This window comes from Eleutherodactylus coqui, chromosome 2, assembly GCF_035609145.1.
Source record: "Eleutherodactylus coqui strain aEleCoq1 chromosome 2, aEleCoq1.hap1, whole genome shotgun sequence".
Classification (NCBI taxonomy): domain Eukaryota; kingdom Metazoa; phylum Chordata; class Amphibia; order Anura; family Eleutherodactylidae; genus Eleutherodactylus; species Eleutherodactylus coqui.
Genome location: NC_089838.1, coordinates 221,754,683 through 221,778,567, shown reverse-complemented (window position 1 = coordinate 221,778,567; position 23,885 = coordinate 221,754,683). Strand labels below are relative to the sequence as shown.

The window sequence follows — 23,885 nt, the reverse complement described above, 5'->3', positions numbered from 1 at the left end:
CATTCATTTCATTTCCTACGCCACTGGAGGTTTCTATGAAAGAAGTTCCCCGGAGGCGATTCATTTGACCCGGGACCTTAAAGCCTGTTAGGCCTAGGAAGGCCATGAGGACTGCCTACATGGAAGCATTCTCTACACCGGCTGCTGTCTGGCCGATTGGCCCTTGCCAGGGTGGACCCATGATTGTGCCCTGGATTATAAACCACTAGGACAATAGGGTGAAGTTGTGTTGCTGCATCATGGAATTGATGTAAAAGTAAAAAATGTCACTGTCAAGATGGTGCCTAATAAGCATCAGACAGTGGGCTGCGCGTGGTTTCAATACACAGAGGAAACGTGCAGTGTTACAGGCAATCAGGTGAGGGAGGCAGGGATCTAAAAATGCGTTTGTTTTTACCGGAGAAGCCTCTTAAAGTACAATCCTTCAATTATTTATATATTTACGTGACTGTAGTTCTATATTGAGAACTAATGTCAGGATGCATCAGGACAGACTGATAAATGCAGAAGTAGACTGTACAATAGCATAGTGCACCTATGAACATTGTCATTTTCAAGTTTAAGCTATAACTGATCAAGTCTGGCATCTTATGAACTTCTGACATTAACTAAAATAGCACAGGTGTTGTTGATGGGACATGATGAGAGTTCTTTTACAAACACTTTGTCCCTACTTGTAAATGATGTGTTTACATAAAGAAAACAAGAAAGTCCTATATGAGCATGCATTAGTATAAAACATGTAAAAGACAACTGTTCTATTCAAAATGCAAAATAACAAGCAGAATACTGCTCTATTTACTGCATTGATAATGACTCTAATCAGTATAGTCCTGTATGAAATGTGGTGATTACAAGAGGGAAATTGTAGCTGATTATTCACAATGGCATGATTTATAAAACAGAAATATCCAAAATATATTGTCACGTTACTGCAAAATATATTTAGTAAATCATAGGTAGCTGCATATAATCAGAACTATGTAACATTAAAAGGGTTGTCCCACTTCTAGTTGATTTAATAAAGGAGGCAGACAGCTCTGTACATTGCACAGTGATCCAAGTTGGTACTGCAGGTTGAGCCTCATTCAGTTCAATGGGTTTAACCCTGCAGTACCAACCCAGGTCACTGTGCAAAGTACAGAGCTGTCTGCCTCCTTTATCATATCAACTAGAAGTGGGACAACCCTTTTAACGTTAATTCTTTCAGAACAGATCTTTTAATGTCAGATATAGAACCACCAGAACAAATAACAAGATCGACATTTACAGCTTCTGATATTAGAGATCTGTTCTCATTTAATAGGTTATACAGGAGTTCCCAATCAGCAGATATTAATGGGAAAAAAGGCCTGTATGATCAATGATTTCATAGCCACTGGATATACATCATACAGAGATTTAAAGATATCTTGGCCAAAGTGGTACATGGCATTCATTAGTATGTAAATTCTGGACGTTTTTACTCAAACCTAAATTTTGCGGTTAGACCCAAAATTTGACGTATTACCATTTCACTAGGTAATGCAGGGTGATAAGGATTAGATATGAGGTACGGGGCTGTTATTATGAACTGGTTCTAGAAACAGCCATAATAAGGTTCCCATTCTAATACATGGAATCTTTACTGTAGAAAACAAACAGTTTTAGACTCTGTTCACATCTGCTTCGGAAGCAAAGATCAGGTACAAAATCCCTAGCGTTACTAGAAGTCATTTAAAACCTCCCCATGTGCACAGCAGTCTAATGTTAAAGGGACCTGTCATGAAAATAGCAGTAGTCTGTCATTTATGGGCTAATGTGTAGTGTTTAAGAACTTACGGCTTGTTCTGTGTAAGAGTCCAGCTTATTCATGAGGTGCTCCTAGACTAACCTACACTCTGTGATTGGTAGTTCTCCCCGGACGCATTTCAGTAGTTAAAAACGGCCAATCAGGGCCAATGGGCAGGATTAGTTGCACCTCATGAATAAATTGGACTCATATCTTGCCAACAACTGCAGGAACAAGCTGTAAGTTTTTAAAAACCACTGCCTATTACCCTGTAAATAACACACCGCTGAAATTAGCATATCTGTCACTCGTTTATGCTGCCCTCAGTGAGAACAGCATAAAGGACATGACAGGTTCCCTTTAAATAATAGTCATGATTTAAAAAAAAGGTAAGGAAAAAAAACTGAACTTATAGGAAGTATGTAAGTATTGTAATAAAAGTTCAATACCTGGAATCAGCTTAAATCTGCAAACCAAAGCTAGGATTTTGCTTTAATAGTAGCAGTGTTTTCATACCATTTCTCAACCATGCAACTTGTGAAATTTCCTTAAACACAGGTGTCAAATATTTCACAATTGCTATATTATTTTATTGAGCAATGCAGGGTAATTAGGACTAGATGCAATATAACAGCATTTCAGGTTTTATAAGCAGCTCTGACGTTGAGCTAGAAAACCTGGCTTACAGCTGGTGGTCCAATTCATCCCAACTGTGTTTGAATGGGGTAGTGTTAGCGCGGATTCACATGTGCTGTAAAAATTTAATAAAAACAAGACTGCATCAAATTCTGCATGTCCTCTGATGGGACTTGATGAGAATTACATTCTGCCAGTGATGACAAGTCGTACCAGTACGTGACCACTGCAGGGAATCAGTGACTTTAGTGGTTAAAGGGATTTTCTGAGTAAACACTATTGATGACCTATCCTCGGGATAGATCATCAATAGTTAATCGCTGGGGACCTGACAATCAAGATCCTTGGTGATGAAATGATTGCCTGGCCCGCTTAACTGACAGCGGGCCGATGTGTGTCATAGGAGAAGTGAACCTAGCTGGCTTCACGCTCACTAAAATTAATGGGAGCTAGAATGACTATTTCACTTCTGACATTTCCGACGGCTATGGAACTGTAATAACTGCTTCAGCTCCCATTAATTTCAATGGGAGTAAAGCCAACTATGGCACTTCTGCTGCCTTTCCCTATGACACGTCCGGCCCACTGCACCAACAGCAGGCAAGGCATTCAGATTTTCACAGGAAATCCTGATTGGTGGGTCCTGAGGGATTAACTATTGATGACCTATCCTGAGCATAGGTGATCAATAGTTTTTGCCTGGCAAATCCCTTTAAGTGATGGCCATTTGTTGGCAATCTCTTTGCAAAGACTGGTGGGTGACTACCAGAGTTCCTGCGCTGGATCAGCAGTGCATTGAAATGGTAAGTTCTGTCTTTTTAAATTATTTTAGAACATTTACTGTTTTTTTTTTCCAAACACTTGGAAAACCCCATTAATTTCTTTGCCAACAGGAAAATAAGATTTCCATATTAAAGCGGGGTAATAATAAGAAATTTTAATTCCTGCACTCTTCACCATTAGCAAAATAAAGCCTCTTTGTAAGAATTCTGTGAATGAAGAGAGCAGTGGGGCTGTTACAATGTACAACAACTTTCTCTCTGCTGCCAAAAGGAAACCTGCGGGGGATTTGAATTTTCTGCTGCTCTGCTCCCTTATGTGATTCACTTCCACTTCTTGAGGGAGCAATATGAGTAATATATCGCATTAAATAATTTAAAGAGTTTTTTCCAAACTATTTTTTTTCAACCCCAGATAGCACTTCACCTTAAATTACATTTTATATGTGTATCTTATTATACAGAACTAGGTAAACAAAGCAAAAAATAAAATATGGTTGATATGTGTATCTTATTATACAGAACTAGGTAAACAAAGCAAAAAATAAAATATGGTTGATATGTGTATCTTATTATACAGAACTAGGTAAACAAAGCAAAAAATAAAATATGGTTGATAGGACATCAAATGAACTAAAAACAAGAGAGCATTTTGGGAAACTTCAAATAGTGAAATTGGGTAGTTGTCTAATATTCATTGCTGGATTTGTATATTAGTTTTCTATATCAGCAAAGTAAATACAGATTGAATTTCCAGGGCTGTTTAAAAACACGACGAGGTATTGAATTTACAAAAAAAGTATGAAGAGGACCAACACAACATTACGACATTCCATTTGCTAAACATTTAATTTATCCTGCCTCAAAATTAATAATCTCAATGAATCACATACATACGTGTAGTCTGCTCAGTCTTGAGATTGAGTCATTAATTATTAAACTTGCATATCTTTGTAGTTTGTAGGGAAAACCTACCCATGAGACTGCAAGGTGATTGTGAAAAACTGCTCAATCTATCCCAAAGGGATAAGGCTTTCCATGTGAGTACGTATGGTTTATGTACAAAAGTGAATATAAGATTAGGTGTTAAAACAGTTTCCTAGTTTAGTCCCATGGAATTGTCTTCATGCCATGGAGAAAGGAAAAGTAGATAAGCAAAAACAAGCTATAGGAAAAAGAAAGCTATGACATAGTGGGAATAATAGAGATCTGGTGAGATGAAAGCTGTGATTGTGAATTTACAGAGTTATAGTTTGTTTAGAAGGGATCGGAAAAAACTGAAAGGGGGAGGGATTTGTCTTCATGTAAAGTCCAGTTTAAAGTCCACACAATGGGAAGATATATGTGAGGGAAATGAACAAGTGTAGTCTCTATGGGTAGAGATACATGGATAGAGAAATATTAATGAAATCCTCATGAGGGTTTTCTATAGGCCACCAAATACAATAGAAGCCACCAAAAATGTATTATTAAGGCAAATAGATGAAGCATTAAATCTAGAGATGAGCGAGCACCCAAATGCTAGGGTCCGCGTTATTCGAGTCGAGCTTTTCATAAAATTCGAGAGCTCTACTTGAGTAACGACCCCCATTAACTACAATGGGAGACTCGGGCATTTTTATATGTGGGATGCCGGGTGCCAAACTTTTTTTTTTTTCTTTCTATCTCTCTCTCTCTCTGTTAACTTGAACCCAATTACAGGGACGGCCACTTTGGACTTAATATTAGCCAATATACCTGACAGAATAACAGGGGTGCAGGTTGGGGGCACCTGGGAAAAAGTGACCTTTATATAGTAAATTTCAACTTGCCCTTTACGAGAGAATTTTATCGGGAGCTACAAAACTACTAAACTTTAAGAAGGCAAAGTTTAATCAGCTTAGAGATGCCCTTAACCTTACTGACTGAGACAAAGTCCTCAGAAATACGAGTACAGATAATAAATGGGAACTTAACATCTTAAATACTCACTGTGAGCACTCCATAACTAACAGGAATAAAAGGGTTAGGAGTAGGAAAAAAACAATGTGGCTGAATGAAGATGTAAAGGGGAGAACAAACATCAGAAAGAAAGCAGTGAAGATGCGCTAAAAAGTGATGACAAAAATAAATTATGTAAAAAGCAAATAAATGCAGCAAAAGTGAAGACAGAGACACCTTGTCAAAGAGAGTAAAACTAATGCTGCATTTACACAGAATGATAATCAGTGAGAAAATCATTCAAATGATCATTCAGTTCAAAACGGAATGATAATTGTTCAGTTTAAACTTGAGCCAATGACTAAACGATGAACGAGAATCGTGCGCTGCTTCTTGTTATAAAAAGCCAGCATACAAATCAGTGCCTGCTCCTGCACTTATTGTGTAGTTTAAACATTGATCGTTCCGTATTTCACATAGGAATGTGAAACCCTGAATAATTAGTGCGAAACAACAAGAATCGTGCATTCTAAACAAGCTGCCCGAGCGTGGATGAGCTGGTGATAACGTCCTGAGATTCTCAGCTCACATGAGGAACATTACTGTTCTTCGACTATATAAATACCAACAACATTAAAACTGAAAGTGTTGGTCCTTTAAAACGTAATGTGGGAAAATACTAGAGGGCGATGAGGAGAAAACAAATCTGCTAAATAGTTTTTTGGTCAGTGTATTCACTCAGGAATATTAAATGTCAGATGAAAGTCAGAGTGATAAAGAAAACGCTCTATTAAATGTCACCAGTTTAACCCAGGAACAAGTGCAGAGCTGCCTTAAAAATAGATAAATTGTTGGATATATCTTTTTAATATATTTATTAATGACATTGTGGAGTGATTGTACAGTAAAATATCAATATTTGCATCTTATAAAAAAATATGTAAAGTAATTAACACAGGAGATGACAGAATGCGGTTGCAAATGGATCTGAATAAGTTGCAGACTTGGGCAGAAAAAAGGCAAATGATGATTAACACTAATAAATGTATGGTTATGCACATGGGCATGGAAAATATATATAACCATTACACACTAAAATGGGAAACCACTGGGCTAATCTGACATGGAAAAAGACTTGGGGATTTTAATTAACTGTAAGCTCAACTGGAGCAACCAGTGTCAGGCAGCTGTTGCCAAGGCAAATAGGATCATGGGGTGCATTAACCCCTTGAGTGGCGGGTTTCCTACCACCCTGTCGTGCCCACCAGGGCAGGTTTTTTAAAATGGTCTAATCATTGAATTTCAACTAATTTTGCAGTTGCGTCTCAAGAGCCATAACTTTGATTTCTCCATTGACATGGCCATATAAGGGCTTGTTTTTTGCGGGACAAGTTGTGATTTTTTTAAACAGGGGGGAGGAAAAAAAGAAATGGGGAAAAAAGAAAAAAAGGGGTTATGTCATTAAGGGGTTAAATAATGTATTAACTTCCTTCTCTGGGTCATTACGACGCACGGATACCACATGTGTGATTGTATTTTTGATTTTTTACAAAGTAAAGGGAGACAAGTGTTTTTGTTATTTTTTAAATAATTTTTTTACTTTTTAAATTTTTTTTTTTAATTTTTATTTATTTATTTATTTTTTTTTTTGTCCCTTTAGGGGACTTCCACAGGGACCCATCAGGACCCCCTGATCACATTCCGGGGGTCCGATGGTGACAGCCGTTTACATGCTGCAGTGACAGCCCTTTACATGCTGCAGTCACATAGACTGCCGCATGTAAAGGGTTAACACAGCAGAGATCGGAGGTTTTCAATGATCTCTGCTGTAAGAGCAGGTACCTAGCTGTCCTCTCACAGCCAAGCACCAAGCTCTCCCTGCCACAGAGACCATCTGCTTGCTTCTGACAAGCCAATGGTCTCTATGGCAACCTGTAAACAAAGCAGGAGATTGCCGGCATATCGGCAATATCTTCTGCTGGTTTTTCAAAGCCCTTGCTTTGTTCTCTGTGGGACTGTGCAGGCAGAGCACAATGTCACAGCTTGTGGCAGTGTGCTCTGCAGCTCCCATAGTGATACATAGCCCGGAAATCTTCCGGGCTATGTCGCTATGAGCAGTGGAGCTCGTCCCGGAAAATTTCCGGGCGTGCCACTCAAGGGGTTAAAAGAGATCTAGGGGCACATGATGAGAACATTGTTCTTCCTCTTTACATGTCACTGGTCAGACCACATATGGAATTTTGTGTACAGTTTTTCTGGCACCGGTACTCAAAAAGGACATATCAGAGCTTGAGCAGGTACAAAGATAGACAACTAAGTTAATATATGGAATGGATGGACTACAATACCCAGAGGTTATCAAAATTGGGGTTATTTAGTTTAGAAAAAAAGATGGCTGAGGGGCGACCTAATAACTATGTATAAATATATCGGGATAATACAGGGATCTTTTCCATATTCTATTTATACCCAGGACTATGACTGTTACAAGGGGGTGTCATCTGCATCTGGAGGAAAGAAGGTTTCTAAAATGACATAGAAGGGGTTCCGTACTGTAAGAGCAGTGAGACTGTGGAACTCTCTGCTTGAGGATGTGGTGATGACAAACTTAGTAAAAGAGCTCAAAGGAGGCCTGGATGCCTCTCTGGAGGATAACAGAGTTACATGTTATGGTTACTAATTACTTCAGAAGTGTTGTTTATCCACTAATTATTCTGATTGCCAGATTTAGACTGGATTCAGACGACCGTATATCGGCTCGGTTTTCACGCCGAGCCGATATACGGTGTCCTCATTTGCAGGACGGGGAAGGATGGAAGAGCCAGGAGCAGGAACTGAGCTGCCCCCCCCTCCGCCCCTCTGCACTATTTGCAATGAAATGAGGTGGCGGCGGGCTAACGGGGGCGGGCTAATTCCCGGAACTTAGCCCTGCCCCTGTTCCGCCTCCTCTCATTGCAAATAGTGCAGAGGGGTGGAGAGGAGGCAGAGAGGGGGCGGGAGCTCAGTTCCTGCTCCTGGGCTCTTCCAGCCTCCCCCCCCCTGCACATGAGGACAACGTATATCGGCTCGGCGTGAAAACCGAGCCGATATACGTTCGTGTGAATCCAGCCTTAGAGTCAGGAATTTTTTTCCCCTAAAAAAAGGAAAATTGGCTTCTACCTAATGGATTTTTTTTGCCTCTCCCGGGAACAACATTGGGGAGTAATAGGCTGAACTAGATGAACCTATTTCTTTTTTTCAGCCTTACACACTGTTACTGTGAGTGGTAAATTAATTACAATTAATTAGTGCACAATTAATATTACTATACAGAACCCAAATAATACCACTATACAGTGCCATCCATATATTGTGCATAATGGAAATTTTTATACAGTACTCAAATAGTACCACCATACAAAACACAAATACCAGTAGTCATGAAAGGACCAAATAGCAGTGCATCAGAGTGAACACATTATACTAAAAATATTCTGATAAAGCAAGGATTTGTAATTTACTTCTACTGCAAAATCTTCTAAAAGGATATTGGTGATTACTTTTGTCCCTTCACATCAAAAATAATTCTGTAACTCTTTGTACTTTTTATTGATTATAGGAATCACTCGTGTAGTTTTTAAGAATACATTAGAGACTACAATAAGATTTAAATCCCTTGTCCTTGCCCTGGGAATCTATCAATTTCTATAGATTGTGGTCTCAAGCAGTCATTCTTCATAGATATACAAAATATCAAAAATAAGTTTAAAATCTTCTGAAAGGGAATGTATAATATTTTTTTCTCATTTATTTTATTTCTTGATTGCAGGTTTTTTTCTTATTTTTTTTCATTCACGATTATGGGTTTATCCATGCTTCCTGAGCTTTGTATCATATCATTATGGCTACTAATTAAAGGGGTTTTCCACACAAAACCTATTAATGACCCAACCTCAGAATAGGTCTTAAATAGTTAATCACTAGGAACCTGGCGTACATGATCCCCCAATCCACTGTCAGTGTAACAGGCAAGACGTGCATCATGGGAGACGCCAGCAGAAATGGTCCAGCTGGCTTCATTCCTTTTGTAATCAATGAGAGCAGAAGTGGCTATTACACTTCCGACACCGGGGTCAGCTAAGGAAGTATGAAAGCTACTTCAGCTCCTATTGATGTCAACCGAAGAGATGCCAGCTAGGCCATTCCTGCTTCCACCTCCGATGATTCAGTGACAGCTGGCGGGTGACCAGGTACAGTAGGTCCCCAGTGATTAACGTTTGAAGACCTGTTCTGAGGATAGGTCATCAAAAGTTTTTGCCTGCAAAACCCCTTTAACTACAGCAATCATGTATTATCAATGTGATATTACCACTTCAGTCGGCAAAACAAAGCCTGGCGGGGTGAAGTGGAGCAGCAGTGTTATTTTTATTCAATTTAACTACATTGTGCCGTTTTTGTCCTGAAACCAGACGACCCCTTTAGCAATTGCCCCCAGCTTTTTCAAGGGCTTTAATTAAAAGATTTTGCTCCACATTATACAAAGAACAGATGCCCACTTCAGACATTTGATACAGCAATTCCAGTGAGATATGATTATCACTGTGGTACTTAAACAGCAGATCACTAATCATATGCGCTTAGTGTGTTAGCCCTTGGAATTAGAGGAGCTCTCTACATTTGTTTGATATAAAGAGTTCCTTTCCACTTACTCCAGATACTGGAGCATTGTAGATATAGTCGCTAGTAGAGGAAACTGTAATTAAAATCAGTCAAATTAGAGCCAGAACCTTTATGGTGATGAGTGTTTGTAATATATGCCATTATACTACTGCAGAAGAGAACAGATTTCTGCTTTTTCCCCTACCAATATTTCTTTACCAATGGAAGTGCCAATGATGGATAATAGCTATACTGTAATACAGCATTAGAGTGAAAAATAATCTGAGCTCAAAAAGAATGATAGACTTGGTTTTGAGATCTTATTTCCTCCTCCCCTGATGGGCAATATAATTTTGTTCTGGTGAGTCTCCAGATTACTACTCAGACTTACACATTATTTTTCATTCATGGACTATTCTAAATTATACCATTGGAACGTATACAACCAACGTAACCCCTTAAATACAGTATATAAACTGCTAGTACGTGAGCATCACAACATGATTCACATGTAGAAACATGAAAAATAACATAGGAAACTAACAGAAAAAGACCACATGGCCCAACTAGTTTGCCCTCATAGTATGACTTTATTTTCCTCTTAGGCTTTGTTCACACCAGCAATCAGATCCTCTGCTGCTGATTTCCATGAAAATACCAGATGAAATTGTGCTGCATGCAGCAATACTTTGTCCATGAAAATGCTGAAATACATAACGGCGCTGAACCAAAAAAGTCAATAAGTTTTGTTCGGTTCTGGCAAGTGGCAAATCCGGCATTTCTGATTTTTTTTCTTATTGTTCAGCTCCTAGAATGCAGCCAAACAATTGGGGACTTTAACTCAAGTTTGAGCAAGGGATAAATATACACTTATTCCAGGCATGTTTGCATCCATTTATTGCTGATCTTCCAACCACATCTGCTGGAAGTTTGTTACAAGCATCTACTACTCTCTAATTAACATAAAAATATCTGAAATTGCTTCTGATTTTTCCCCAACTAATCTCAGACTGCGCCCCCTTGTTCTAGTGTTCAGCTTCCTGAAACTTATTTATGCTTTTACCATATTTAAAGGTTTGTCCCCCTCTCCCTTTATTTCTCCAGGCTATACAAATTAAGCTCCTGATACGTTTTGTTCTTGAGACCTTCCATCATTTTTGTAGCCCATCTTTGGACTCCTTTTTGCACCCTTCAAAAGGTAACTCCACACAAACCTAAAGAGTAAATAAGACAGCTGCAGTGGGGAAATGCAGCCTCTTTAAGAAGGTGTTAATTATTTTACTGATCTGGTCAGTTTCAATTCCAAATGAGCGAGAGAGTGAGAAGGGATGAAGGAAGTGAGCAAAGAGTGCTAATTGCGGTGTCCCTACTTGCTGCTATAAGGACAGAGTTTATATTGAACTTGCCATAGCAGCTTTAACAGAGAACTATAATACACACACACACACACACACACACAGAGAGGCTTTGCAAAATTAAACTTCCCCCAACTCTGAAGCCTCTGGAGAGCGTTCTGCTGCTCCACTTGAGATGGAATTTGGATTACTGCCAATACTGGCGATGCGTTCACCATTTTTTTGGAAATCGGTGGCACTGTAGCAGGCCAGATCTACCATGATAAATCTGCACGAGTGTCAGATATAAAAGACAGGATTTGTCGGCATGTTGTAGCAGTTAAAGCTGACTCACTGCATTCAGCGGCAGTGAAAAACATGTTTTTTGCAATATACATATATATTTTAGCCCTTAAGGCCTTATTTATTTATTTTTTTATCTTTTTTCATTCCCAAATTTCAAGGCCATAAGTTTTTCTTCCCATCGACCATGCCCTTCCTGTTAAGTGTCATGTGTTTTTGTCCGATGTACTCAGGTAATTCTCTCTTAAAGATTCTGTACCAAAGCAAATCAGTAGCCAGTTATGCTAATAAAATTCTTGGGCTCTAACACTTTGGAGGCTATGCTTGTTTTTGTTAAAGGTTATGCGAGACTAGAACAGGCCACTTGTAGATTATAGCTTCTGTACTACTAAAAATAATTAAGTGGATGTACCCATTGAATGCCTCTACTAAATAATAATAAAGAAGAAAATACTTCTTATTGCACCAATTTACTACAGTATTAATAGTTTTATGGCTTATTTCATCTCACAGTACACAAATCATAAAAAATTGTGGCAAGTTCTTGGTGGTGTGAGGATACAACGTCACCTTGTATGCCTCCTGAGGAATCTGTATAACGACCAAATAGCAACAGTAAGAACAGACCATGGAACAACAGATTGGTTTAAGATTGGGAAAGGAGTATGGCAGGAATGCATACTCTCACCCTATCTGTTCAACTTGTATGCAGAACACACCATGCGATGAGCGGGGCTTGATGAATCCAAGGTTGGAGTTAAAATCATTAACAAACTTAGATATGCAAATGATACATCTTTGATGGCTGAAAGCGAGGAGGAGCTGAGGAGCCTTATTACCAAGGTGAAAAAAGAAAGAGCAAAAGCTGGGTTGCAGTTAAACATGAAAAAAAAAACAAGATTATGGCAACTAGATTGATTGACAACTGGCAAGTAGAGAAAGAAAACGTGGAGGCAGTGACAGACTTCATATTTCTAGACACAAAGATTACTGCAGACGCGGACTGCAGCCAGGAAATCAGAAGACGCATACTTCATGGGAGGAGAGCAATGAACAATCTGAATACAATAGTCAAGAGCAGAGACATCACAGACAACGAAGGCCCGCATAGTTAAAGCAATGGTATTCCCCATAGTAACCTATGGATGTGAGAGCTGGACCATAAGGAAGGCTGAGCGAAGGACAATAGATGCTTTTGAACTGTGGTGTTAGAGGAAAATGCTGAGAGTGTCTTGGACCGCAAGAAGATCAAACCAGTCCATACTCCAGGAAATAAAGCCAGACTGCTCACTGGAGGGAATGATATTAAAGGCAAAACTGAAGTACTTTGGCCACATAATGAGAAGGCATGAGACCTTGGGGAAAATGCTGATGTTGGGGAAAGTGGAAGGCTAAAAGAAGAGAGGCCGACCAAGGGCAAGATGGATGGATGATATCCTTCACGTGACGGGATGGACCTTGGTGGAGTTGGGGGTGGCGAAAGCCAACAGGAAGCTCTGGCGGGGGCTGGTCCACGAGGTCACGAAAAGTCGGAAGCGACTGAATGAATAAACAACAACAGTACACGAGTATAAAAATAAAACTTACAGTGCACAAAATGTGAAAAAAATGCAATCAAAAAAGAAACCACAATGTCATGTTAGTTTATTAGTCCTCATTAGTTGTATTATGCACTCTTAGGGTTTATGCTTGCTATGCCCTATCAACATACAGAAATAAATTATAGAGTACTTATGGCAAGGTCCAATTACAGCGCTATACGAGTATAAATGCTAATGACTTGTTTGAATTGTAAGGCCCAGGATGAAATATGTCTAGTTAATTATAATAATTAATAACCCTCGAGTTCTTGACATGCTCTCTGTCAGCAGTAGGTCCTGTACATTATAAAGCACCATTCATTAAAGATTGCAAAAAATACAGCTAAGATGCTAATAATATATACAACTACAGAATAACTGACCCTACACCCTACAAAAACATTCATAGAGGCGGATAGAATTAACTCTTTACTAGAGATGAGCGAGCGTACTCGGCCACGCCCCTTTTTCGCCCGAGTACCGCGATTTTCGAGTACTTCCGTACTCGGGCGAAAAGATTCGGGGGGCGCCGTGGGTTTGTGGGGGGTTGCAGCGGGGAGTGGGGGGGGGAGAGGGAGAGAGAGGGCTCCCCCCTGTTCCCCGCTGCTACCCCCCGCGCCGCCACGCCTGCCCCGCCCCCCCCCGAATCTTTTCACCCGAGTACTGAAGTACTCGAAAATCGCGGTGCTCGATCAAGTAATCACTCGAAATGAGTACGTTCGCTCATCTCTACTCTTTACCCCAGTTTTTTGGTATAAAAAGTCACACACTCCGGCTCATGACAATTTGTATGCAACTTCTTAATATTTTACACTAGCGTAAGCATTTAAAAACAAAAAATGGGTGGAGTCTAGTGTTAGGGGGTGTGTCCACTCATGGCCCATCACACATGCTTTAAGTTAATCCGGAAAGTGGTGGAAATTGTAGCTTAAATCTACACCAGCTCCATCACCTGGTGGAGATTTCAGATTTGGCACACAGATGGCTTAAACATTTTAAGAGCCCTGCGTCATGTGACCATGGTTTTGAAGATTGCAATTGACAGTAGAATTGTTCTACCATGCCTGGTAAAAACGATTTATGAAGCTTTGAAAACAGTACCAAAGACCAACAGCATTCTGTTTTCATCCATGTGTTAATCTGTTAGTAACCATCCATATGTGTTTTTATGGTGGTCACTAAGGGGCGTTACACTAGGCCACCATAAAAAAAACAACAGCCTAGTCCAAGGCTGGCATGGGAGTTCTGCATTGAGAAAAGCCATGGCTCTATACTAATAGTAATTACAAATAGTCCTGCTAAAAATAAGATCTTACACAGCTTTGCTTGCAGAAAAATAAAATGCTATGGATCCTGGAATGTGGCCATGCAATTACAATTGTATATATGTACTCCAAAGTGGAACATATACAAAAATACAACTCACCCCGCAAAACACAATCCTTCATTGGGGTATGTCAACAACAACAAAAAAAATTAAATGTTATGATTCTTGGAGTATAATTAAAAAAAACAAAACCAAAATGATTTAATTATTAAAGGGCAACATAAGCCAGTCACTAAGGGGTTAATACAGATTTCTTAACATGCAAATAAAGTAAAACAGCAAAGTTTACATTTTAAAATCTGTAGCACCTGCAATATTCTTTACGTATGCATCTGGTTCTCAATTCGTATTGAGACAGAAACTTGATATTCAACACCTCTTAATAGAGCATGCAGTTTATTTTTGCAATGGGAAAAGAACACTGTAAAAACATACAGAAAGGTATACAAAATAAAACTGCTCCGCTATCAATGATGAAAGTGTAAAACCACAAGAACAAGATCCGAGTGGGTTATGTCATCAGGACATTAATTAGGATATATAAGAGATCCCTTTGTTCCACTTGTTTCTCAGACAGTTACTAAATCTATAACATGCATTTGAAAAAAGCAAAATAGGCGTCAACATTTGATGAATACTCATTGAAAACATATTAATTCCAAAAAAAAAAACATGTTAGGTTATTAAGACCATAACAAATTAAAACAGGCTCATATAGTAGTCAGCCCAAATGTTTCTGGTAACATACACTGTCAGTCAAAAGTCTTTACACACCAGGTTTTTGCCCTTACGATGTAAGGGCAAAAACATTTAAGAACAACGCGGATATTCAATCATAACAAATAAAAGTATTATATTTATTCATAGAGTATAAGAAACAAGACAAAAAACATTAACATTTGAGACCTTTATTGAGAAAAAAAAATAAACTTTCTATTCAATAAACCACCTTCAGCCTTTAAAACACTGGTTGGTTTTAATTGCTTCCATGAGGCTTGTAATACAGGATGGGCCATGGAAAAGTAGCCTGACACCACACTCTTATGAAAGCCATCTAAAAGAAATGCTGTCTTTGTTGCCCATAGCAACCAATCACAAAACAGCTTCTATTTTACTTCAGCAGTGTAATTAACGAAAGCTGCACTGTGATGAATCCCGGGCCAATTAGTTTGTTTCCTGCAGGGACTGAAGAAGGATTTTGTGGTACCCTTTATAGTTGAAAATTCCATTGATTCTATACAATGTATTCACTCCTAAACCATTATGGACACGCCACCATCTTTGATAGTTAGTGTAACAGTTGGGAATCATCTTCTTGTTCGCCAATTGTTGTATGCATATTTTTCTTTTGCTCCCAAACACCTCAAATTTCGACCCATCCCTCCACAACACATAAAATCTAATACAGTCCAATTCTTGTATTTCTGCGCCCATTACGTCCTTTCTTTTTATTGACTATTTTGAGAAATGGTTTCTGCACAGAGGCTCTACCAAAGAGGCAAGCTGATAGAAGTCTCCTCGATACTTTCCACAGATACCTGCTTGTGGTGGCCTAAATGGTACTCTGTTTGAATTTCCAGGAACAGTTTGCTGTCTATCTTGTTTGGAGAGCAGCATGATGGATTTATCTTCAGCTCTCGTAGTCACCTGAGACCTCCTACTTTGTGGTTGATTTTTGTTGGATCATCTTTGTTGTAGTATGTATTGAGTACATCTCTTGATCTATATTTACCCCCAGCTAGGGAGCCGTCTCCTAAAATTCATTAACTGCAAATCCTTATGACCACATTAGTTTCTGATATCACACTAGAGACACTGTAGAGACATTTGCAAAGGCCCTTTTACGTGCATCGATTAGCACTCAAAATTCATCCAAACGGCCGAAAATGAGTGACAATTAGAGATGAGCGAGCACCTAAATGCTCGGGTCCGCATTATTCGAGTTGAGCTTTTCGGAAAATTCGAGAGCTCTACTCAAGTAACAAACCCCATTGACTACAATGGGAGACTCGAGCATTTTTGTATGTGGGACGCCGGGTCCCGAGCTTTTTTTTCTTTTTTTTTTCTTGGTTCTCGCTCTCTCTCCCCTTGCCTGCCAACCGAAAAAATTTGCCATTGACACGCGCACTGTGGCAGGGAGGGGCCAAAACAGGCACGTCACAGCAGGGAGGAGGCATAAACTAGGGCAGGGTCAAACACGGCGTGATGCTCGTTCGAGTAACGAGCACCATCGAGTACGCTAATACTGGAACGAGCATCAAGCTCGGCAGAGTACGTTCGCTCAACTCTGGTGACAATCGTTAAATGTAAATGTGGGCATCGTGAAGTTTTCGTCTGAACTATGTATTTCAGTTCACTTAAAATCCATCGTATACACCTCTGAAAGACTGAGCAAATATATTCCATTTGAATGTATTTCGTTCATCTTTCAATAGACTTCCGGATGTTCTCCCCACGGCATGTTTACACTAGCCAGAGAGAACAATGGAATGTTGTGGCAGCTGTTAGCACAGCTGGGAGTGTGTTTAAACACAGTCTGGGCTCTTCAAACAACTCCTGGAGGTCCTTTTACATGCAAATTAAGATGATAAAGTGTTAATGGCCATCAATACTTTATGCAAATAGATTGCTAAATCTTTCAATCTTTCAGTTGGTTGAAGGATTATATTTGCATGTAAAAGTATGTGAAAGACGCAGACAACAACACAGCGCTGAGTGGGTGTAAACTGATCACTGTTGTTAACTGTATGCTTACTTTTAGGAGGTTACATTTGGGATATGTAGCTGTTTACTAACATACAATAATGTTCTTTTAATAAGACAAGCTCCCGGTGTTTTCGTTGTTAGTATTGACCTCAAAACTCTGAATGCTCATGGCGTCTTAAAAACTTTTGACAGGTAGTGTATATCATCTACAAGAGGTTATATATAGGTCATTTACTATCATTAGAAAGTGCAGTTTCAATGTTTTTGCCTGCAGTTCATGAACGATTATTAGTACAAATACAGATGTTCATCCCGATGATAGTATTTTCTGATAATACTTTTGTGCCTTAAAGCATAGTGGAATTTCTTTTCCACCCCTTTAAAATGACTTCAGTTAGTGTCAAAGCACTCTCACTGGCCCCTTAACTTAGGTTTTCCTAAGTGGTCCAGTAATTGATTCTTTAGATAGTTTCTGAAATGAATGGAAACACATGTAATGGGAATAGTTGGAGGCATTGTGTCTATAGGCAACTTTAATATGAAATAACACTAGAAATACAGTATACCAGCAGGGTAACATGGTAAAATGAGGTAGAAGTGCAGTAAAACAGTCCAGTAATTGGAAATAGGGGTCAGGCATGTTCAACCTTAGATTTCAACTGATTAAAAGCTATGGACAGTCAAAGTTAAACTAATAGAAGTAAACCATATGAATAGCATTCTTAAGTATTATTTTCAAATTCATTAATGTATCATTTATGAGAGCAAGTAAAGCATAAAGCCCGCTGATAGGTTATCTAACCCAGCATGAGTGTTTTTGAAAATGGTTGCCTCAAGATAGTTTTATATAAGAAGTTGGTCATAAAGAATGCCATCCCCTGCTTAAATTAATGTTATGATAGAATAAAATCCAATAGTTTAAAACCTGTATAGTCTGCCATCTATTAAAAATTCTACAATGTACTTTTTAACCTAGAACAACAAGTCATGAATATAGAAGACGTCATTAAGGTGAGCATAAACATAAAATCAGCCAGACTTGCTGATTTTAAAAGGATCAGAAGACAAACTATGTACATAGGACTCTTTAGAATATTCACATAATATATGTAGTCATAAGATAGGGGAAGCTTGCCAGTAGAGATAAGTGTTTCCGGCATTGCAATTTATAGTAGAATTTTTGAATTAGTAGACTTCGCATTAACAGGCTGTATGAGTCTGTAGGCAAAAATTGGGCTATCAGTCCAAAAAGCATTTCATAGAGAACATATCTATATTCTAGTTCTTCTGAATGCTTTCAATTGGCTGTTTGAACTATTAGACCACATGATGTATACTGTCAGTAAAAAGTGATCATCACATGCACTCTACAATCTCAGTGGACTTTCCAAAGTGGAATAAGCATCCTGGCTTGGTGCATGCATGGATTGGATACTACAGCAAGCCTCAATCTTGTCATCATATGCTTTTAGAAATATGAAGGCATTAGAGATGAGCGGGCATACTCGTCTGAGCTTGATACTCGTTCGAGTATTAGGGTGTTCGAGATGCTCGTTACTCGTGACGAGTACCACGCGATGTTCGAGTTACTTTCATTTTCTTCCCTGAGAAATTTGCGCGCTTTTCTGGCCAATAGAAAGACAGGGAAGGCATTACAACTTCCCTCTGCAACGTTCAAGCCCTATACCACCCCCCTGCAGTGAGTGGCTGGCGAAATTAGGTGTCACCCGAGTATTAAAATCTGCCCTCCCACGGCTCGCCACAGATGCCTTCTGACATAAATCAGGGAAAGTGATGATGTCATTGAATGGCTGTGATTGGCTGAAGGCACGTGTGTTTTCTGGAGGCGGGGATTTCAAGCCCTGTGTCCAGAAAGCAATGCTCTGCCAGGGACCAGGAGGGAGCGACAGCCTGCAGCAGCGCCGCAGAACGCCAGGAGAAGTGAGTAATGATTTTTATTCTTTGCTCCGCTGTATTCCCGGTGTATAAGGTGACAGTTGGGGGGTCGTCTTATACGCCCCGTCGCCTTATACGCCGGTATATACGGTATATATTTTTATTGTAACACATTTCTGGATGAATTGCAGGGAAGGGCTTATATATTTAAGCCCTTCCCGACAATTCATCCTGCGATCGCCGGCAGCCCATTGCTTTCAGTGGACCCTGCTCTATTGCCGACTCCATTGAATTCAATGGGCTAACATCATTCTTCTCTGCCACAGCTGTTACAGCTATGGCAGAGGAGAACGATCTTTATGCTGACAGTGGGGGGGGGGGGGGCCCAACTTTTGCCGCTATTGTGGCTTAATAGTGGGACCTGTGAACTTGAGATGCAGCCCAACATGTAGCCCCTCGCCTGCCCTATCCATTTCTGTGTCGTTCCCATCACTTTCTTGAATTGCCCAGATTTTCACAAATGAAAACCTTAGCGAGCATCGGCGATATACAAAAATGCTCGGGTCGCCCATTGACTTCAATGGGGTTCGTTACTCGAAACGAACCCTCGAGCATCGCGAAAAGTTCGTCCCGAGTAACGAGCACCCGAGCATTTTGGTGCTCGCTCATCTCTAGAAGGCATCAATAACGGGTTTTTAGAATTCCAAAGGACTTACCTTTTGTCCCAAAACAACTAGTTATTTATTCCTGATGGTGTACATAGCTGTAGGCAGCCCATATGTTGTCAGAGATTGAACCCGCAGCCTCTTGTGTCCCAGTCGGCAGCTGTCTCTGCTAGGCTAGTCCAGCACTTGGACACATCTATTGCTGAAACGTAGCCTTGTTCTACATTTCCCAGTTACCTAGTTCCTGCCTCTCGGTCCTGACCCTGCCTTTGTTCCTGATTGCACTTCCTATAAAAGCCCAGCCTTGCCACTCCTTTAGTGCATGATTATTGTGTTCCACCACTGTGATCAAGCTCCTCTTCCTCTGTCTCCTCCATTGTACTGCATATCGATATCTGCTGCTGATAATCTTTGGTTTCCATTGACTACAATTCAATCTCATGCCATTTGTACTGCATATCGATACCTCCTGCTGCTGACTTTTAGTTCCATTGACTATGCTTCAGTCTCCTCAATTTGTACAGCATTCTGTGACTTCATTCTGTAACTCCCGGCTATTCTGACTACTCTCCAGCGATTGGCTTGGCTACTACATAGCAGCTTCAATCCAGCAGCGGTAAGAAACTCACATATGTTCAAGCCACCATCTATGCCACATCCTATGGCATGTAGATTCTGAGGCCACTGAAATTATTTTACATTTCTAATGCCAACGCTGTGAAACAGGCACTACAGAAGCAGCATTGACTCACTGTTGGAGAGGTTTTTCTTTTAACAAACCATCTCAGTATGCTGAAAAGTATGACTGCCTACATTAAATCTACAGTTTTATAGGACCATGTAAGTTCAGAGCACTGGCACAGAAGTCCAAAGTCTATTACATTAAAAGAAGAGAAATCATTCTTGATAAGTTCAAGTAACATTACGTTTTCTCTGGTTGATGTGTTTTACGAGAGTAGGGGGTCTTTAATTCAATTCTGGAAATAGCAATTAGTCACCTAGACAATTGGTTGTGGGAAAGCATCCAAGGACATGAGCAATCAGATAACTAAGTTGCATTTTATGCCTGTCAGCACAAATAGAAGAGGCTGGAAATAACATGTAAGGTTACTCATCACAGTTGCCAATATTTAAAAACACTTTCCATAGAAAATATGACTGTAATATAGTGTCTTCTGGCTTTGCACATTGAACCTTCATTGAAATTATCATATCAGTTAACTTCAGTCTGAAGACATGGGCAGGAGAGTGAAATGCTATCTAGTGCCATCTCCACATTGAAGAAAATTATTTTGTTTGGGGTTTACCATTCCCCATTGGATCCCACTATCCTACAAGTATTTAAACAACAATTTGCGCAATACAGTTGCAAAAAGTAGTAAGTGAACTCTTTGGAATTGCAGAAAAATTGTAGAAAAATTCCAGCTCATCAACCACGTTCATCCAACCGCATGTAGACCAGTAGCAGCAACGGGAAAATCCAGCGTAGCCTTTTGTAGAACAAGAAATTTAAAAAATACCTTTTATTACAAAAACATTAAAAGTAGAGAACATTAGCGCATTGACTAGGATACATAAAAAAATGTCAGTCTTTCTGATGTGTTTCCAGTGTGAACAGCATCAGAAAACTGACATTTTTATGTATTGTGGTCAATGCCCTAATGTTCTACATTTTTTATATTTTGTAATAAAAGGTATTTTTTAAATTTCTTGTTCTACCATGGGCTGAGTTGGATTTTCCCCTTAGTGCTACTAACCATTTGGAATCAGCTGGATGTCTATCGATTGCTAATAAAATGTGGTGTGATTGCTATCTAATAATTATAATTGCTCCCCCCTTGCTCCCCGAGCCTGCTCGGACGAGAATGCAAGTACTCGAGAAGAGCGATGCTCGCTCGAGTAACTACCTTATCCAAGCATGCTCGCTCAGCTCTAGTTATCACCTAATGAAGCATATAACTTTCATTTTGAATTCGCAGAATACGCCTTTAATTCTACAAATGTTGGGTATGGTTTATGTAGCGAGTTTCAGATTGCAGATTGTAAACTCCCTCTTAGATAATTTGTAAGCTCTTACGAGCAGGGCTGTTACCCGTACTGTTCAGTTTGGTTATTAGTCTTATACTCTATACGTACCCTTTAATTTGTAAAGTGCTGTGGAATATTGTATGTTTGTTTTATATATATATATATTTAAAAATAATAATAAAATGGAATAGCATTTCTTTGGTCATGCACCTTCCTATTTGTTTTTTTTATATCTGGTACTCTGATAACCCCACATATTCAACCTTTTAAGACTAAGCCTGTTTTTGTCTTAATGACCAGGTCAAATTTTGGAAATCTGGTATGTGTCACTTTAAGGGCTTATTCACACAACCGATAATCTCTTGTAAATTATGCACAATGCGATGCGCACAAATAGGAAATCAATTATTTTGAATGGATTCATTTACATGAGCAATTTTTTCCTCGTAGTATCGCTGCAAGGAAAGACAATTGCAGCATGTTCTATCTCTGGGCATTCCGTCAGAATGTCTCATCCATTGTTTTCAACTGGACCTTAAAAGACATTGCATGGCACTCGTATACCATGCGAAATGCATGCGAGTGCCACCCGATCTTTCCCATTGAAGTCAATGGGAAACACTTGCAATCCTCTCACACGCATGAGAATCGTGATTTCACAGAAACGATTTGATTTTTAAACAAAAACACTTTGCATCACCGTCAAAATTGCACGTTGGCAAGCATGATATTGTGCCGCATTACACTACTAGCGCAGATTTTGACATAGATTATGATATGGATCTGCAACAGACTTTATCCCTACAGTTGAAAGAGTGAAATCAGCTGTGCATGTGGCAAAAACTGTGTCAATATCCGCATAAATTATACAGATCTGCACCAAAATCCATAGCATATTTTGCACCAAAATCCACTATGTGTGAACATAACCTTATAAATAGAATTTATTTCTGGATGAATTATAAAAATGAATTCTGCACTATACAATCACCCATACTAAATAAATAGTATAGGTGATTGTAATACAAGGGGCTAATTTGGAGTTAATGTGTGGTGTTTCACATAGCAAGCCCTTCTTATATCTCCTCTGATCTCACTTGATTTGCTAAGTCTCAATCATTTCACAAGGACAGCAATCGAACAAACTATTAGTAACAGACTATTTCAATGGTTTAATTTGCTGTGGAGGGCCGCGATATCCTGCTGACAGCATAAAATAAATGTATGTTGCTGCTGCACAGAGCTCAGGCAGCAACCTAAATTTACAGTGGCCAGTCATGAAAGAGGTAATGGAGAAAATGCTTTGTAGTGAAATTTTTGGTATCTTTTTTTTTTTTGAGTCATTATTTCTTATGCATCTGTGATATGTCATCACATTAATGTGTTTCTTAGCACAATAGATTTCTCACCTCCAGACATGGAACTGCTGATCTGTGTCTTTATCACAAACAAGAACCTGCTGATACATGGAATTAGCACCTCCATAATGAAGGATGTGCGTTTTTGAAAGGGGTTTTGTGATAATTAAGATTTGTTGTGTTGTGAATAGACTAGTGTTCCTATTATGGACTCATTTTTCTGACATATCTTTTATATGTATTGGATATTTGGTTTTGGAGTGAGTATATTGTTTTTTGTTGCCTTTATATTTGGCATAATTAACATATATAACTGTTATCTGCGATATATTATTGAGTTTATTACTAGAGATGAGCGAACGTACTCGTTACGAGTACTTGCGCACCCGAGTACCGCCATTTTCGAGTACTTCAGTACTCGCGCGCAAAGATTCGGGGGGCGGCGTGCCGGCACGGGGGGTAGCAGTGGGGAGTGGGGGGGAGAGGGAGAGAGAGAGGGCTCCCCCCTGTTCCCCGCTGCTACCCCCCGCACCGCCACTCCTCTCCCCGCCCCCCGGCGCCCCCCGAATCTTTGCGCGCGAGTACTGAAGTACTCGAAAATGGCGGTACTCGGGTGCGTAAGTACTCGTAACGAGTACGTTCGCTCATCTCTATTTATTACCATTACACATGGTTATTAAGTTCCCTGATAAGCCATTGAAATTGAAAGATAAAAAGTGTAGGTTTTATTTTTTCAGCAATTGGGAGTACTCATATTGGAGTTATAGCCTTAACTGAAATATTAAACATATTTTTACTTAATGGGTACCATATTCAATTGCTGCTAACAAAATCCTGTATATAAAAAATCCTGTACATAAAAGGTTGTGTCGTAATGGCCTAATAGACAGTCAATTATCTGTCAGATGGTTTTCTTTCTAAGGGCTTATTTAGACAACCGTATA

At 39.5% G+C, this 23,885-nt stretch overlaps 1 protein-coding gene and 1 long non-coding RNA gene across 3 annotated transcripts in view; one reads left to right on the top strand and one right to left on the bottom strand.

Moving 5' to 3' along the window:
* THSD4 (thrombospondin type 1 domain containing 4) overlaps positions 1-23,885 on the bottom strand; it is a 696,080-nt gene that overhangs the window by 216,560 nt on the left and 455,635 nt on the right. The window lies entirely within an intron of this gene.
* Positions 1-23,885, top strand: part of LOC136612283 (uncharacterized) — a 29,975-nt gene that overhangs the window by 5,323 nt on the left and 767 nt on the right. The gene's annotated exons all lie outside the window — the stretch shown is intronic.